Raw genomic sequence first — 19,376 nt, 5'->3', positions numbered from 1 at the left:
TGGGTTCACAGCACAGGTATGCAGTGGTGGGTTCAATGAACAGGTATACAGTGGCGGGTCCACTGAACAGAACAGGTATGCAGTGGTGGGTTCACAGCACAGGTATGCAGTGGTGGGTTCACTAAACAGAACAGGTATACAGTGGCGGGTTCACAGAACAGGTATGCAGTGGAGGGTCCACTGAACAGAACAGGTATGCAGTGGCAGGTTCACTGAACACAACAGGTATGCAGTGGCAGGTTCACTGAACAGGTATACAGTGGCGGGTCCACTGAACAGAACAGGTATGCAGTGGCGGGTTCACTAAACAGAACAGGTATACAGTGGCGGGTTCACAGAACAGGTATGCAGTGGCGGGTCCACTGAACAGAACAGGTATGCAGTGGCGGGTTCACAGAACAGGTATGCTGTGGTGGGTTCACAGCACAGGTATGCAGTGGTGGGTTCAATGAACAGGTATACAGTGGCGGGTCCACTGAACAGAACCGGTATGCAGTGGTGGGTTCACAGCACAGGTATACAGTGGCGGGTCCACTGAACAGAACAGGTATGCAGTGGCAGGTTCACTGAACACAACAGGTATGCAGTGGCGGGTTCACTGAACAGGTATACAGTGGCGGGTCCACTGAACAGAACAGGTATGCAGTGGTGGGTTCACAGCACAGGTATACAGTGGCGGGTCCACTGAACAGAACAGGTATGCAGTGGCAGGTTCACTGAACACAACAGGTATGCAGTGGCGGGTTCACTGAACAGGTATACAGTGGCGGGTCCACTGAACAGAACAGGTATGCAGTGGTGGGTTCACAGCACAGGTATGCAGTGGTGGGTTCACTAAACAGAACAGGTATACAGTGGCGGGTTCACAGAACAGGTATGCAGTGGCGGGTCCACTGAACAGAACAGGTATGCAGTGGCGGGTTCACTAAACAGAACAGATATACAGTGGCGGGTTCACAGAACAGGTATGCAGTGGCGGGTCCACTGAACAGAACAGGTATGCAGTGGCAGGTTCACTGAACACAACAGGTATGCAGTGGCGGGTTCACTGAACAGGTATACAGTGGCGGGTCCACTGAACAGAACAGGTATGCAGTGGCGGGTTCACTAAACAGAACAGGTATACAGTGGCGGGTTCACAGAACAGGTATGCAGTGGCGGGTCCACTGAACACAACAGGTATGCAGTGGCGGGTTCACTGAACAGGTATACAGTGGCGGGTCCACTGAACAGAACAGGTATGCAGTGGCGGGTTCACTAAACAGAACAGGTATGCAGTGGTGGGTTCACAGAACAGGTATGCAGTGGTGGGTTCAATGAACAGGTATACAGTGGCGGGTCCACTGAATAGAACAGGTATACAGTGGCGGGTTCACAGAACAGGTATGCAGTGGTGGGTTCACAGCACAGGTATGCAGTGGTGGGTTCAATGAACAGGTATACAGTGGCGGGTCCACTGAACAGAACAGGTATGCAGTGGTGGGTTCACAGCACAGGTATGCAGTGGTGGGTTCACAGCACAGGTATGCAGTGGTGGGTTCACAGCACAGGTATGCAGTGGTGGGTTCACAGCACAGGTATGCAGTGGTGGGTTCACAGCACAGGTATGCAGTGGTGGGTTCACAGCACAGGTATGCAGTGGTGGGTTCACAGCACAGGTATGCAGTGGTGGGTTCACAGCACAGGTATGCAGCCAGACAGGAACAAGTTAAGCCTAACTAATCTTTCCCTGAGAGACAGTCTGCAGCAGCTCGCCCTACTCTCACTAACGCAGGCAGCACACGAGTGACCGTAATGGCCGCCGCTGCCTGCCTTATATAAGGGGGGGTGGGGCTCCAGGGGCTAGTGTAGCCTAATTGGCTACACTGGGCCTGCTGACTGTGATGTAGAGGGTCAAAGTTGACCCTCCATGTGCATTATGGGGCGAACCGAACTTCCGCAAAGGTTCGCCTGCGGACGCGAACGCGAACCACGGAAGTTCGCATGGAACCGTTCGCAGGCGAACCGTTCGGCCCAACTCTATTACCTACTAGTGGTGGGCTGGCTGGCTGGCTGTGGTGAGATGGATCATGAGTGGAGGAGTCCGACTAGTCTAGGAGCCGCGTTGAGGCCGGGCAAGCGGGCGGTTCAGCGGTAGTACCCTTGTGGTACTTCCGCCCTTTCTCTGACCTTACGTCCTCTACGTGATGACACATACGAGGGTACGCGTGACGCGTGTTGTGTCTGCTTGAGGGAGGTCAGTCCACCACTTCCTCCTAAGCTATTTTAAACATTTTAAGTACTGTTTTATCCCTTTGGCACCTCTGTTCTCATTTACAATACATCTGTCCTTTTACTAACTCAACACAACTTACTAATACTTTGTTTCCTTCCCTTTCCTTAACCTCCAGTTTCCCCACCACCCTCCTTCCCTTGCTATTCACTGCTAAGCACAACCCATTATTATTATTATTATTTTTAGTATTTATATAGCGCCGACATATTACGCAGCGCTGTACAGTGTATATATATATCTTGTCACTAACTGTCCCTCAAAGGAGCTCACAATCTAATCCCTACCATTGCCATATGTCTATATTATGTAGTATAAGTACTGTAGTCTAGGGCCAATTTCTTTAGGGGGAGCCAATTATCTTATCCATATGTTTTTGGAGTGTGGGAGGAAACCGGAGTGCCTGGAGGAAACCCACGCAGACACGGAGAGAATATACAAACTCTTTGCAGATAGTGCCCTGGCTGGGATTCAAACCAGGGACCCAGCGCTGCAAGGCGAGAGAGCTCACCACTACGCCACCGTGCTGCCATGAACCTCACTCTTTCCCAAACACAGTTCCCAAAAGCTCCAGCCACGTGTGAGGCCTGGAACGCATTACAAATCGCTATTGCAATAGCTATGAACGTTTTGTAAGCGATTTTTTTAGCGTGTTCTGGCGATTTTGCTACCAATTTTAAAAAGTGTAAGCTTTTTGCCAGCGATTGTATAGCGATTTGCGATTTTAATTCTGATTGGTCCTTTCAATTTATTATAATTTATTTTACAGTTTGCAGTCATTTAAAATCGCAAACAAATCGCTATGTGCAGCGATTCATGAGCGATTATGCCAGCGTTTAAATACTTTACAAACACAAACGCTGACGCCACCAAAATGCTGCATGTCCTGCGATAGCGATTTTGCTAATCGCAATTGCTCTAGTGGAATTTGGCCCATCCATTAACATTAGCTGAGTGTTTAGGGAAATCGCTAGCATTTTGAATCGCACTCTAAATGCTCAAAAAAATCGTTCTAGTGGGTTCCAGCCCTGAGATTTTTTTCTGACTTGCAGCTATGTTACATCAGGCCCAATGTAGGAAAGCTTTGCAAAATAAAATGATCTGTAACACAAGTATTGAGTGATCAGCAATCACCTCCTTACTTCCTGACCTCCATGAATGCGGTTGCGGGCTTGTAACTATTATATTTTATTTGATTATAAAAAAAAATCCTACCGTAGATTACGGTATATTACCATTGCTCTTCTCCAAGAACCAGAAATACCTGCAATTTATTCCTGTTAAATATTCCTGTAAAAATGCAGCTTTATTCCACGCTATTTTTCAAACCGTAACGTATAGACTTAATGTATAAAATTATGTCTCCCATTTTGGATTTTGTGCTGACAATAAAGGCCGTAAAAACCAATGTCACTGGGTCAATTAAACCGTAATTCCCCCGTCTCTGACGTCTGCAAATTCGCAGTTAAAATGAATCGTTCGCGGCTTGGCGTTAAGCGCCTGCCCCACCGAAACGTTTAACCGGATTATGATACTTAAATTATCCGCAGTGACATTTAGATGGTGGGAAGATTTTCTTGTATTGGATGCATAGCTCACCAAATGAGGGAAAACGCGGCATATAAAATGAGGAAATCGCCCCTCGCTAAAAATTACATTGCGAATCAATCCTTCCCGCGCTGAACGTGCCACCCAGCGAAAATTTCACAGCGCACAAACTTATCGTTGTGTAGTTCCATTCCGTTTAGCTTAATATGCATTTTAAGTTTTGATGATCACTTTTTAAGTTTGTAATGGCCATTGCAACTGTTACAGACTAGAAAACTCCATTTGTTTAAATGTCTATTTTATGATAAAGCAAAGGATCGTAAGGGCTGGTTAAGAGCAGCTAAGCAATTCAATAAAAAAAAAATAATAATAAAAGACAACAGACACAATGGGCTTGATTCACAAAGCGGTGCTAACTGTTAGCACAGCCGTTTTCGCGTGAATTTTCGCATTGCGCGCGATCGCGAATTTTCGCGCGAAACGATAACGTTTTCGCGCGCAAATGCGAATTTTCGCGCGAAAACGATATCGATTTCGCGGTAAAATTCGCGTTTGCGCGCGAAAACGTTATCGTTCCGCGCGAAAATTCGCGATCGCGCGCAATGCGAAAATACACGCGAAAACGGCCGTGCTAACAGTTAGCACCGCTTTGTGAATCAAGCCCATTTGTTTAAAGCCCCCATCGTTTCCTACTGCACTCACCACTGTGATAGTGACATCATCACCTCAGATACCATATAAAGTTACAATCAGGTCTAACTAGGCCAGTAGAGATGGCCCGAACGGTTCGCCGGCGAACAGATTCGCGCAAACTTCGGTGGTTCGCGTTCACGGTGAACCGCAAACTATATGTAAGTTCGACCCCCTATACTACAGCATTAGGCTCAACTTCGACCCTCTACATCACAGTCAGCAGACACATGGTAGCCAGTCAGACTTCACTCCCTCCTGGAGGCCCCCCCCCCCTATAAAAGGCAGGCAGCATCGGCCATTTCACTCACTCGTGTGGCTGCAGTAATTAGAGAAGGGAGAGCTTGCTGCAGAGAGACATAGGGAAAGCTTAGTTAGGCTCTTGTTAGCTTGCTCCTTGCTGAAACTTATTGCTAAAAAGCACCCCTCAACAGCTCTTTTGAGAGCTACTGTTGTTCTTGTGATCGATTTTTTTTTTTTTGCGTGTGTGTGTGTCCTACAGACACTTGTGTTGCATATACAGCCCTGCCAGTCAGTCGTAGCTGGCCCTTGGCCCCTTGGTAATTCCTGCTGTGCCACTGCCAGGCCCAGCACATTCAGTGACTACCTGTTCACGGTACCTGTGTGTGTGACAGCTGCACATTTGTAATACCAATCCCTGCATACCTGTTCAGTGCACCTACCTACGTGAGCGCACGCAGTGTTATAGTATATACCAGTCACTGCACCTGTTCACGTTACCTGTGTGTGTGTCACAGCTGCACATATGTAATACCAATCACTGCATACCTGTTCAGTGCACCTACCTACGTGACTGCACGCAGTGTTATAGTATATACCAGTCACTGCACCTGTTCACGTTACCTATGTGTGTGTGTGACAGCTGCACATTTGTAATACTAATCACTGCATACCTGTTCAGTGCACCTACCTACGTGACCACACGCAGTGTTATAGTATATACCAGTCACTGCACCTGTTCACGGTACCAGTGTGTGTGACAGCTGCACATTTGTAATACCAGTAACTCACTGCATACCTGTTCACTGCACCTGTGTGACCGCACACTGTTTTATATACCAGTCCGTGCATACCTGTTAACTGCACCTGTGTAACTGCACATTGTATTAGTCAAGTCAGTACATACCTTTCACTTCATCCCCCCCCCAATATGGACAAAACAAGAAGCAGACCCAGAGACAGGCCACCTGGCAGGGCTGTTTGAGGTTACGCTGTCGTGATTTCGTGCAGCCCTCAACCGAAGTACAGTGTTCAGAAGAAGGCACGTGCCATCAACCCCCAATATTGTCAGGACGTAGTTGACTATTTAACACAGAACACCTCATCTTCCTCAGCTTCCGAACGGAAGCGTGACATATCTTCCTCCTCCTGCTCTGATTCTGGCACCCCACTTAACACTCTGTCGGCAGCCATCACCAAAGTGCCATCATCCCAGGGGCTCAGCGGTGTGGAAATGTTTTTGAATGTCTGCCTCAGATGAGAGCAATGCCATCTGTACTATCTGCCACTGAAAATTGAGCCGTGGAAAGACCAAGACCCGCGTAGGGACAACTACCTTACGAAGGCACATGATTACAAAGCACAAACTGCAATGGGATGACCACCTGAGAAAAAGCAGCACACAAAAGCAAAGCCACACACCGCAGTGGAAGATACCAGGCCGCAATTATTTTTTTTTAAAAAGGCGATACCCAAACTGTACAGTGATGTTGAAAGGCAAGTGGTGACATCTCTGGCACACAGCGTTGGGTCAAGGGTCCATCTGACCATGGGTGCCTTCCTGATTGCAAAGCATGGTCAGGCCTGCCCGAAGAATAAGTAAGTCCCCACACACAGCATCTCTGCCTGCACGCCGTGTGACTGCCTGCCCAAAGACTAAATCGGTCCCCACACAGCATCTCTGCCTGCAGGCCGCTTGACTGCCTTCTCCGCCACCACCAACAGGGTCCAGGACTCCAGGCGGATTCCTGAATTTTTAAGGCTAGCAGTGGCCGCTATAATAATTTTTCTGGTGCGTGTACATGCCTGCCTAATTTTTCTGGCTGCACTGTGGCTGCAACAACAAAACAAAAGGCATGTATGTGTCAATTCCCCTTCGTGATCGTTACCTTGCCGCGGTGAAGGGGCTTGCGTATCACAATGAAGCAATGACCGGCTAAATGAGTGTGTTGGGGTTGGGGGGCACACCTGACCCAAGAAGATAGATAATAAGGTCGTTGCTTCATTGTGGACAGACCAAATTCAATCAGATTTACAGTCAGTCACTGTTGTCATTCAGCTACCTCAGCCCGACCATATGGGCTTGAAAATCGCCATCGCCTGCACTCTCGTCATAGTGCGCACCAGTCCAGCACGGCCATCACTACACAAATAGCTGTTTGCGGTGCGTCACTCAGTGAGTTTGGTGTGTCAGTGTGATGCAGTGCACTAATTACACTCCCTGACTGATGTATACACATGCAAGATGTTTTAAAGCACTTTAGGCCTCCAATTTAGCAATGCAATGTGATTTCTGCCCTTAAAACACTGCTGTGCGTCAAATCCACTCCGCCATGCCCCCCTCCAGATGTTAGACCGCTTGAAACATCTTTTCCATCACTTTTGTGGCCAGTATAAATGTTTCTAGTTTTCAAAGTTCGCTTCCCCATTGAAGTCTATTGCGGTTCGCAAAAGTTCGCACGAACCAAAGTTTTGCGGAAGTTCGAGGTTCGCGAACCGAAAATCGAAGGTTCGAGCCATCTCTATAGGCCACACGACTACACTATAGATATGGTGATTATACGCAATTAAGTGCTGATAAATAACGGCAAAGTAACGGTGAGGCTAGGAACCCACTAGGGCATTTTTTGGCAGCGTTTTGGGATCGCTGACAATCACCGGCAATTCCCAAAAACACTTTGCCAATGTAAGTGAGTGAGGGAACCCATTAGTGCGATTGCGATTAGGAGTAATCGCAATCACAGGACATGCAGCATTTTGAGCGCGTTTCCACTCAATGCAAAGTAGATAAATCGCTTACCAAAGTGATTATGCAGCATTTGGGGGGCCGTGCGATCACAATTTAAATAAAACTTTAAATACTCACCCGGTGTCTTGATTTCCTTCTTCCGTCCGTAGCTCCACCCTCTAAAAGAAGAGGTCACAGCAGGTGCTTCTCTGATTGGTCCTAGAGAAGCACCTATGACCTCTTCCTTTAGGGGTGGGGCTACGGACAGAAGAAGGACACTTGGTATGTATAATAAAGTTTTTTTAATCTAAAAAAAAAAACTATCGCAAATCGGAAGCGCTGTACAGTTTACTGTACAGCACTTCCAAGCTCCCAATAGGCTGCCTGTCAAGTTTCCTGTCAAGTGACAGGCAGCCTATTGGGCCAATGAAAGTGTGGGGATAATGTGCTTTAAAGTGATTGGACCCGCAGGGGCTCAGGGCAGGACGAGTGGACCTCTCGTCATTGCCAATTAGCAGGCATAAGTTCGTAGTGCTCCCCATGCTACTCTGATAAGGCGGGCTAACTCTGATAAGGCGTGTTAGCTTTAATAAGGCGTGTTAACTCGGATAAGGTATGCTATTTGTCTTAGTGAATCAAGCCCAAAATGTCAATCATGACCCTGCAGCAGAGGCAGGGTCATATGTGTAGTGCCGTCCCCCTGCACGCCCCTTGCCCAGTGACATACTCCCTGCTGACGCTCCACACATGCACGCTACACCACCACATGTTTAATTTCCTGCGTCACCCATTGACTTATATCACTTCTGCCGCTGCTGCGTCACCACAGAAGTCCGACTGTAACGTGATGTGATCGGGCACAACAAGACGCCATAAGTGGGCTAGCCTAGGCCCCTATTGCCTTGCATTGCGATTATGTTACTATACCTCCTAAATTTTGGAGATAAGAGGGACATTTAAGCCACACCCCTGCCACATCCATAACCATGCACCCCGAAACACCCCAAGTCATGCATAGCATAAAGATTTCATGTTGTTTTTTAATTCAAACCACACTGGTCCTTTCAATCCTGGTATATTTTCCTTTATATTAACCCACCCCCACTGCCTCTTGCGGATTTGCGGTGGGAGGGTGGCAGCTGATTGCCGTCAAGTCCTGTAGCTGCTATGAAAGAAAATGAACCAGGATCGAAAGGACCAGTGTGTTTTGACTTATAAAACAGCATTTTAGAAAAAAAATCTTTATGGTATGCGTGACTAGGGGTGTAACGGGGGCGTGATTAGGGGTGTGGCACAGGCGTGTCTTAAGTGTCTTAAATTGGGACTTATGCCCATGTTAAGCCACATTGGGCTTGATTCACAAAGAATTTTCGCATTGCGCGCGATCGCGAATTTTCGCGTGAAACGATATAGTTTTCGCGCGCAAACGCGAATTTTACCGCGAAATCGATATCGTTTTCGCGCGAAAATGCGCGTCTGCGCGCGAAAACGTTATCATTTAGCGCGAAAATTCGCGGTCGCGCGCGATGCGAAAATTCACGCGAAAACGGCCGTGTTAACAGTTAGCACTCTTTTGTGAATCAAGCCTATAGAGATGTGCAACATGAACTGGAAAACCTACAAGCTAAAAAGAAATATGAAAAAAAAAACAGCAGGTGAGTCCCTGCTCTCGTTTTCTCTGTATTTTACAGACATGTAACTTTTGAAGCAGATTTTTGATACAGGTCCCCTTTATTCTCTAGGCAGGCTTACTCTTTTTTTTCGTGGATTCGCCAAACAATTGCTGCCAACACCAGCAATTTTTTTTTGTTTGCAGACTTTAAATCTTCCTCTGGAACGCAGAAAACGCACGCAGCGGGTATTTATTAAAAAGCTCTTCAGGCTTCCTTGCCTTCAGAAGTGTAATTTATTTAAGTGAAATTACGCGGTAATGTATAGAAGGGATCATTTCCATGCGGTAGAATCTGCTGCCTTTGGATTTTTTCCTGTCGGTGGTATTTATCTTCTGGTGCACCTGTACCGTCTAATGTCTGTCTTGTGGGCCTTCAAGATACAGATGTGGCGGGATATGAGAAGACAGCGGGGGAACCGCGCAGACAAGATTGCCTTCAGCTGCGCATAATTGCCCAAACACGGGATCCATGCAAGAGGATGTCTCAGGGATAATCGCATCATGTCATGGCGGGGGCTATTACATACAACCGCACTCTCCTTACTCAGCTTCCCTTGTACTGCCTAATGAGATTTCAGATCTCGTCCAAATGAGAGAATTCCGCCTCACATGGGCAAACACCAAATCCTTCCTCCCATTTCAATTCATTAACCATTTCACCTCTAAGGGCTGCAACCCACCAGGATTAGCTGCAGCGCTTTTAAATCGCGCAAGCGCTGTGTTCAGCAATTCCTAGGGTGGTTGCGATGGCATTTTGCTACGATTTGAAGCGCTGTAGAGTAAACTGAACTTAGTGTTTCTTTTTTTTTTTCTTTTTAAAGAAACTTCATTATATTTACCAAGTGTTTTGATGTCCGACTGCTATCCATAGCCCCGCCCCAAAAGGAAGAGGTCACACTGTAGGTGCTTGTCTACAATCAATCAGAGAAGTGCCTGTGAACTCTACTGTTATGGGGCGGAGCTACAGATGTAATCTGGACATCGGGGCACTCGGCAAGGAAAATAATGGTAACTTTATTTAACCCTCTGGGCGATACAATAAGATCGCCCAGGAGGGGGCGCAGCACTTTTTTTTTTAATTTTTTAGTTTTTAAATCATGTAGCGAGCCCTGGGCTCGCTACATGATAGCCGCTGCCCAGCGGCATCCCCCCACCCACTCCGATCGCCTTCGGCGATCAGAGTAAGCAGGAAATCCCGTTCAGAACGGGATTTCCTGCTGGGCTTCCCCGGTCGCCATGGCGACCGGGCGGGATGACGTCAACGACGTCATGGATGTCGTGACCTCAGAGGGAGTCCCGATCCACCCCTCAGCGCTGCCTGGCACTGATTGGCCAGGCTGCGCAAGGGGTCGGGGAGGGGGGGGGGGGCTGCGCGGCACGGCGAGCGAGCGGCGGCGAGCGGAAGTTACACGCAGCTAGCAAAGTGCTAGCTGCGTGTAACAAAAAAAAATTGTGCAAATCAGCCCACCAGGGCCTGAGAACTCCTCCTGCGCGACATACCCCGAGCTCAGCTCGGGATTATCGCTCAGGAGGTTAAAGAAGAACTCCAGTGAAAATAATGTAATAAAAAAAGTGCTTCATTTTTACAATAAATATGTATAAATGATTTAGTCAGTGTTTGCCCATTGTAAAATCTTTCCTCTCCCTGATTTACATTCTGACATTTATCACATGATGGCATTTTTACTGTTGGCAGGTGATGTAGCTGCTGCATGTTTTTTTGGCAGTTGGAAACAGCTGTAAACAGCTATTTCCCACAATGCAGCAAGGTTCCCAGACAGGAAACTGCCAGGAGTACGCAGAGCCGGATTAAGGCTAAATGGGGCCCTAAGCAAAGTAACTGATTTGGGCCCCCCCATCATGCCGTAATAGAATCAGAAGATGCAGCTGCACAGCAATATATCGCACACACCGGGCAGCCGAGCTACTGGTTGCTATGGGCAACAGCACGCTTTCCTCTGTGGGTGCACAATGCAGGGAATAGCAGTGGCAAAATGCAGAGTGAGAGATGAATGGCTGGGACATTTGCACTCAGGGGCTGGGGCACCCCTGTGAAGAGTGCGCCAGATAGCACAGCAGCAGCACTTTCCCCCTGCATCTCCAGCCTGGCAATAGCAGAAAGCTCTGGACACCGCCAAACCGGAAGCCATTCCCCAGACAGAATTACATAACCACTCCCACCACCGAACAACCAATTTCCTCCCAAACTAGACAGCCACCATGCAGCCTCCATCCCAGTGAATACGATAGTCCAGCAGAGAAGGCAGCCGCAGTGGAGGAGAATGACAGCACCAGATGAATCACATTCACCTATTGCGATCCAAGCAATAGAGGTCCCATCATCCGGAGCCCATCTGTCTCCTCTAGAGTGCTGCCGCTCTGTTACTACTACTATTACTACTTCCTACTTCATGTCTGATCTGAGAATCAGGAAGTTCAGAGCGAGCGGCTGCACTGTAGAAGAGACAGATGGGTTTCAGATGACGGGATCTCTATTGCTTGGATCATGGATAGATGAGTGAGCGTTTGCCATCTGCTGCTATCATTCTTGCTGCAGCTGTGGTTCTCTGTGGGAAGGGAGGGTGGAGTGGGCAGCGGCAGAGCGCACAGTAGCAGGAGGGGGACCTAGGAGGAGAGCCTGGCTCTGAAGACAATCAGCAGCGCACGGCATCATTTGACAAGACAAGACAAATAACATTTATATCGCGCTTTTCTCCTGGTGGACTCAAAGCGCCAGAGCTGCAGCCACTAGGACGCGCCCTATAGGCAGTAGCAGTGTTAGAGAGACTTGCCTACGGTCTCCTACTGAAAAGGTGCTGGCTTACTGAACAGGCAGAGCTGAGATTCGAACCCTGGTCTCCTGTGTCAGCGGCAGAGCCCTTAAAGGGACTCCAAGCAGTGCCTGTGGATATGCCTTTAAGCATACCCACAACTAATTCATTACATCCTCACACCTACCAGCATGATGTTTGTAATTATATCCCCCTGGGTTCCTTATATTTCATTGCATTGTGCTGAATCGAGCTGCCAACTTTGGAGAAAAGTCGTCCTGTGGCTGTGATTTCGATCGTGAAAATATCAAAAACTAAAAGGCATAGAGCAGCTGTTTATATATCATTGGAAAGAGGAGAAAAAGAGCTTTAAAATGATATGCATCTTTCCATAGTTACTGCACTGCTCAGAGTCCCTTTAACCATTATACCATCCAGCCACCGCTGACTTTGGAGAAAAGTCGTCCTGTGGTCGCAATTTCGATCGCAAAAATATCGAAAATTAAAAGGCATAGAGCAGCTGTTTATATATCATTGGAAAGAGGAGAAAGAGAGCTTCAAAATGATATGAATCTTTCCATAGTTACTGCACTGCTCAGAGTCCCTTTAACCATTATACCATCCAGCCACCGCTGACTTTGGAGAAAAGTCGTCCTGTGGCCGCGATTTCAATCGCGAAAATATCGAAAACTAAAAGGCATAGAGGAGCTGTTTATATATCATTGGAAAGAGGAGAAAGAGAGCTTTAAAATGATATGAATCTTTCCATAGCTACTGCACTGCTCAGAGTCCCTTTAACCATTATACCATCTAGCCACCGCTGACTTTGGAGAAAAGTCATCCTGCGGCCGCGATTTTAATCGCGAAAATATCGAAAACTAAAAGGCATAGAGCAGCCGTTTAGATATCATTGGAAAGAGGAGAAAGAGAGCTTTAAAATGATATGCATCTTTCCATAGTTACTGCACTGCTCAGAGTCCCTTTAACCATTATACCTTCCAGCCACCGCTGACAGGATGGCAAGGGCTGGTTTATGTGCTAATGGGGCCCCTTTGACTCTGAATGGGGCCCCAAGCGACTGCTTTTGTTGCCTGGTCGGTAATCCGGCCCTGGGAGTACGTACTCAAGAGTTTCTTATGGGAGGGGTTTCACCACAATATCAGTCATACAGCGCCCCCTGATGCTCTGTTTGTGAAAAGGAATAGATTTCTCATGTAAAAGGGGGTATCAGCTACTGATTGGGATAAAGTTACATTCTTGGTCGGAGTTCCTCTTTAAAAATCAAAATGTGTGTGCACAGTGGGACCGGAGAGGAGAAACCCATCAGGCGGTGCATTGCAGGCACTGGCACTACACTTACCTCCCTCTGCTCCCTCCAAGAGAGCATCTCCTTCCTGCTGGCTGCAGCATCTGATCCCCAGGATGCCGGGTATGTGCGGCACCGCATCACTCACCCGCTCTCAGCAGATTAGCGATAGGATCACAGTCACATCTCACAAATGTCCCGATGTCCGGCTCCTGTCCCTAGCCCCACCCCGAAAAGGAAGAGGACATTAGTTCTTCTCTAGGACCAATTAGAGAAACGCCTCTGAACTGTACTGCTAGGGGGCGGGGCTGCGGACGTAAGCCAGACATCAGGTCACTTGGTAAGTATAATTACCTTTATTTAAAAATCAAAACGCTTTCCCCACAATCACTGGCGTAACAATAGGGGATGCGACTCCTGCGGTCGCAGGGGGGCCTCCCTAGGGACGCTCAGGGATTTTTGGGGGGCAGGAGGGGTCGCAGCATAAGAGGAGAGTGTGGCAGATCGGTGGGGAGGGGGGAAATTCCCCCTCCCTCACCTCGGGCTCTCCTCTCAGCGCTCCCCCTCCTGCAATCATTGGTGGTGTTCGCGGCAGCAGCGGCGGCGGCAGGCTGAAGCTGAACACATTACCTCCTTCTCGCTGGACGTCTTCCGTTCAAGAAGGTGGTAATGTGTTCAGCTTCAGCCTGCCGCCGCCGCCGCTGCTGCTGCCACAAACACCACCAATGATTGCAGGAGAGGGAGCGCTGAGAGGAGAGCCCGAGGTGAGGGAGGGGGAAATGTCCCCCCTCCCCACCCCCACCGCGCTGCGACACTCTCCTCTTTTGCTGCGACCCCTCCTGCCCCCCAAGAGTCCCTGAGCGGGCCCTGGGGGCCCGGATTTTTTCTTTGCAGGGGGGCCCGGGGATTTCTAGGTACGCCCCTGCCCACAATGCGCTGCAAAATCACTTTTCAGAGTGATTTTGCAGTGCTTCTATACATAGCATTCAACACAAACGTGCCCAAAATGCTGCATGTGCTGTTATTACGGTGAACCCTAATCGCAATCATACTAGTGGGTTCCCCACCATTTAAATACATTGGCAAAGCAGTTTTTGGAATCGCTGGTGTTTGTTGGTGATCCAAAAATGCTGCCAATCACTCTAGTTTGTCCCAGGACAGCCCTAAGTGTTTAGGTTTTTTTTTTCGTAGGTACACACCATACAATTTTCTGGCAGATTTACCTGCCAGATCAATTATTTCCAACATGTCCGATCTGAATTTCGATCGAATTTTTTTGATTATATTTTATCGTTTTTTTCAATCGTTTTTTGATCAATTTTCATTCAGTTCCATGAAAATTGATCAAAAAAGATACAAAAAACAATTAAAATCATTGGAAAAAAAAAATCGATCAAAATTCAGATCGGACATGTTGGAAATAATCGATCTGGCAGGTAAATCTGGCAGAAAATTGTATGGTAAATACCTAGCATTAAAAAACAGAGCAATTTTCACATTTTATTGCTGCTTCCATTCATTGGGCAATAACTTATCACTACTTATCACACCTAAATGATCAATACATAGTTTAGATTGGTTGGGGTGCGTGTATGTGGACGGAGCCTAGAGATAGAGACAGACAGGTCAAATATACTGCATCGGGGGAGCACATTTTACATTCGGGGGGCAGCGAGGGGGCGAATGAAATCGACTGGGAATCAGCCTGTGGTGTATGTGCAGGCAAAAGATCTCTCTTTAATCAGATTTAATCAGAGAGAGATCTGTCTCATGGTCGATCTTCTCATACATTGTCTGAGGTACGGGCTATTTTCTGCCAGGAAAGTATTTTATGGTGGTAACTCCTTAAAGGATACCCGAAGTGACATTGGACATGATGAGATAGACATGGGTATGTACAGTGCCTAGCACACAAATAACTATGCTATGTTCCATTTTTTCTTTCTATGCCTGAATGAGTTAAATATCAGGTATGTAAGTGGTTGACTCAGTCTTGACAATGTGACCCTCACTGATAAGAAATTCCAAGTATAAAACACTTACCTAGCAGAAAATGGCTTCTGAGAGCAGGAAAGAGATAAAAATGGGAATTTCCTATCAGTGAGAGTCACATCCACTTACATACCTGATATTTAACTCTTTCAGGCAGAGAAAGAAAAAAAGGAACACAGCATAGTTATTTGTGTGCTAGGCACTGTACAAACACATGTCTATCTCATCATGTCACATGTCACCTTGGGTATCCTTCAAGTGTGTTCTCTGGACATTTGGGCTGTGTGCTCGAAGCTCTCGCAGTTCATTTCCGCCACTTAAATAGGAAAGAAAAAAAAAGCCAGTTCACTGCGTCTGAAGAGGAAATTACATTAAAGAGCTTAAATCACGGCAATTTATTAGCCCCGAGAATAAGCGGAGCTTCACTCACGAGGCCTGAAAGGCTGCGAATTGTCTGCCGGAACGTCTCAGGCCGCCGCGCGATTCATCAAGCGTCTCTCAGCTGCCCGCGCCGAATGAAAGTTATTTAATTTACATACAGTTTCTGGACTTTTTTTTGTGGCTCATAATGGCGCCCCGGAGAGGGGAGCTCTCAAATAAAAGAGGGATAATTTAGGTGTTTTGAGAAAATGAATATATATAAGGCAGCCTGAGAAGAAGCCAAGAAAAGCCCGGACCATTGGCGCTGCCGGAAATGATCTTGGATGGCCGCCATCTTCCTCTGACAGGCTTACAAATATAACTGTCATTCTGAGGAAATACTTTGTCTTTTCAGCTCTGCTTTCTACTGCAAAAGCCTTAAAGGGATACTGTAGGGGGTCGGGGGAAAATGAGTTTAACTTACCCGGGGCTTCCAATGGTCCCCCACAGACATCCTGTGCCCACGCAGCCACTCCCCAATGCTCCAGCCCCGCCTCCGGGTCACTTCTGGAATTTCAGACTTTAAAGTCTGAAAACCACTGCGCCTGCGTTGCCATGTCCTCGTTCAGAACGGGATTTCCTGCTGGGCTTCCCCGGGAGTCCCGATCCACCCCTCAGCGCTGCCTGGCACTGATTGGCCAGACTGCGCAAGGGGTCTGGGGGGGGGGGGGCAGCGGCACGGCGGGTAGCGGCGGATCGGCGGCGAGCGGCGGCGATCGGAAGTTACACGCAGCTAGCAAAGTGCTAGCTGCGTGTAACAAAAAAAAATTATGCAAATCGGCCCACCAGGGCCTGAGAAATCCTCCTGCGCGATATACCCCGAGCTCAGCTTGGGATTATCGCTCAGGAGGTTAAAGAGAGAGGCATACCATGTGGCAACAGAGGCTGGTGTTAGTGTGCAGAACCAGCCTCTGTGCCCCACTAGCATAAGTAAATCCCACCTCGGGTTCTCTTGAAGGATTGAAGAGTTAACTTTAGAGAATCTCACCTTAACTTAAAGACAGAAGAGTTAACTTTAGGTTTGCCTGAGGTAAAATGTTTCCTGAATACTACATGCCTTATCACCATGGTGATAACTCTAGAAACGTTATCAAAGACAGGAGATAAGAGATAAGGAGATAAGCTTAGTGAATTGAGGCCTATGGCTTCAATTCATCAAAGGGTGTTCGATAACAAAATCCCAGTCCTTAAAATACCGCATTCGGTATTTTACACTTCACTGTGCTAATTCATCAATATTTTCACATGTGTGGTAGAGGTTCGTTAAGTTACGGAAGTACTACTGCTTCAGTTCATCAAAGGCTGTTAGATAACAGCAGAGTGGTGCAGAGCAGCTTGGAATGTCCGTGTGTTGTTACAAGCTGATAACAATAGAAGGCATCCAGACATCCCTTTACATGTAAACGTGTTATATTTACTGTTACTTATACTGCCTCTGCTGCTCTGAATCTGTCCATCAGTGTTTCTTAACATTTTACTTATTTGCCACAACGTAGATAAACTTCCTGGAGACATTACAAATGCCATGCTTGGTGATTTCACCACTTGCATCTTTGCATATTCAAACAGGGACTCAAAGGGTTAAACCACCGAAGGACATCTGGGGATATCTTTTGTCCCGTTCTCTCTGCCAGACGCGTATCTACAGGCGTGCACATAGGGCAGCTGCTATAGGCGCCCCTTGCCGCTCACCTGGGGGACGGGGGCGCATGTCTGAACAAATAAATCACCCCCCTCAAGTCCGAGCACCTCCTCATGCTTCTTCCCACAATCCGCAGCCGCCAGCGCTGTACCGCTATGCTGCCCTGCCCGGAGGAGACACACTTACAGTTTCGCACAACATCCTGTAAGCTTCTTTTGTTGTCCTGGCAACATCGGCAAATTCGAGCACAGTATGCAGAAGTGGCTTCCCTTCCTTCCTCCTCTCTCCAGGAAGCCCAGCAGACAAGCAGTGGAAAGTAGGGAAGGAAAGAGCAGAACACGTGACGTCACCTCCTTCCCCGCTGGACTGTGCAGTGACTTGCTGAAGTTTGTAAGCTGCTGCAAGAATCAGGGTCAATGATTGCCATACCAGCCTGTAGCCTGTAATTATCTGCTCAGCAGGCTGTCTGTGAGGCTTCACCAGTGATTGGGCTGATATCCCCCTCTCATCACTGTCCCTTGGAGGGGCCGCAGGTATTTAACACCCACTCACAGTCATTCAAAACTTTTATTGCACACAGAGTTAATTTGCTTCACCACAATGGGCTCTATTCTCAAAGAGCCAAATTTTCCGCAAAATGTTACCGATATATTCCCGCCAGCGGTAAACTCCGCATTTTTCCCCCATTCACTAATATTTTTCGCATGTTTGCCGCATGCGGGAAAAAAGATGCGGAAACAGCCATTATTCATGCGGGAATGATGCGGTAAAAAGGTCGCATGAAAAAGTGTTTAAAAAAAAAAAGTTAAAGTCCAGCAAGCACAGCCCTTAAGCCTCCAGACTTCATTAAAGTCAATGGGATGCGGAATATATCACCTACTACTTGTAGGTGATAAAAAATCGGTAATTAACGACGAAATGATGCGCCTGAACATTTTTGAGAATTGATCTTTTATTGCGGAAAATACCGACTTTTGCGGAAACTTTTCCGCATGAATCCCGCACTTTTACCACACTTTTACCGCATGCGGGAAAAACATGCGGAAAATTTAGAGAATGCAAACTTGACGGTATTTTGGGTGCAAACTTCCTGCATGTACTTTACCGCACGCGGGAAGTCTTTGAGAATAGAGCCCACTGTGTGCTAAGACTGTTTGCATCCACAGCAGTACGTTTAACTCTTTAGTGTCTAATTTCTTTTCCACTGGGGCTACTGGACTGGGAAACAGTAAATTCGGGCGCCTGAGGCTAATGGACAAATCGGGCGCCGCCATTCACTCCTATAATAAATATCGTTTAATGGGTAACAGTAAATTCGGGCGCCTGAGGCTAGTGGACAAATCGGGCGCCGCCATTCACTCCTATAATAAATATCGTTTAATGGGCGCCCGATAGGAAAAAAGGGCGCCGGAGAAAACTAACGTTTTAAAAGCGGCGCCCGGAGACTTAATGTTTTATTACTGTTTCTCATGATTACACATTATTTAATGATTTATACATTTTTAAATATTATTTTTAAACGAAAAACAGTACAATATTTTTTTCCAAACATTATTTTTAAACGAAAAGCAGTACTTTTTTTTTTTTTTACATTATTTTTAAACGAAAAAACCAACAGGGTTGGTTTTTTAGGTTTAGGCACCAACAGGGGGGTCTTAGGTTTAGGCACCAACAGGGGGGTCTTAGGTTTAGGCACCAACAGGGGGTCTTAGGTTTAGGCACTAAAAGGGGGGTCTTAGGTTTAGGCACCAACAGGGGGGTCTTAGGTTTAGGCACCAACAGGGGGTCTTAGGTTTAGGCACCAACAGGGGGGTCTTAGGTTTAGGCACCAACAGGGGGGTCTTAGGTTTAGGCACTAACAGGGGGGTCTTAGGTTTAGGCACCAACAGGGGGGTCTAGGGGTTAGGGGTAGGTACAGGGAGGGTTACTTAGGCACCAACAGGGGGATGTCTTAGGTTTAGGCATCAACAGGGGGGTCTAGGGGTTAGGGGTAGGTACAGGGAGGGTTACTTAGTAATTTTTTTTTTTAAACGTTATTATACGTTTCACTATTTAAACGAAAGATTAACGTTTTTACAATTGCCGATTTAATGCA

This window comes from Hyperolius riggenbachi, chromosome 11, assembly GCF_040937935.1.
Source record: "Hyperolius riggenbachi isolate aHypRig1 chromosome 11, aHypRig1.pri, whole genome shotgun sequence".
In the NCBI taxonomy this organism is placed as follows: Eukaryota; Metazoa; Chordata; class Amphibia; order Anura; family Hyperoliidae; genus Hyperolius; species Hyperolius riggenbachi.
This window is presented reverse-complemented; position numbering follows the sequence as displayed.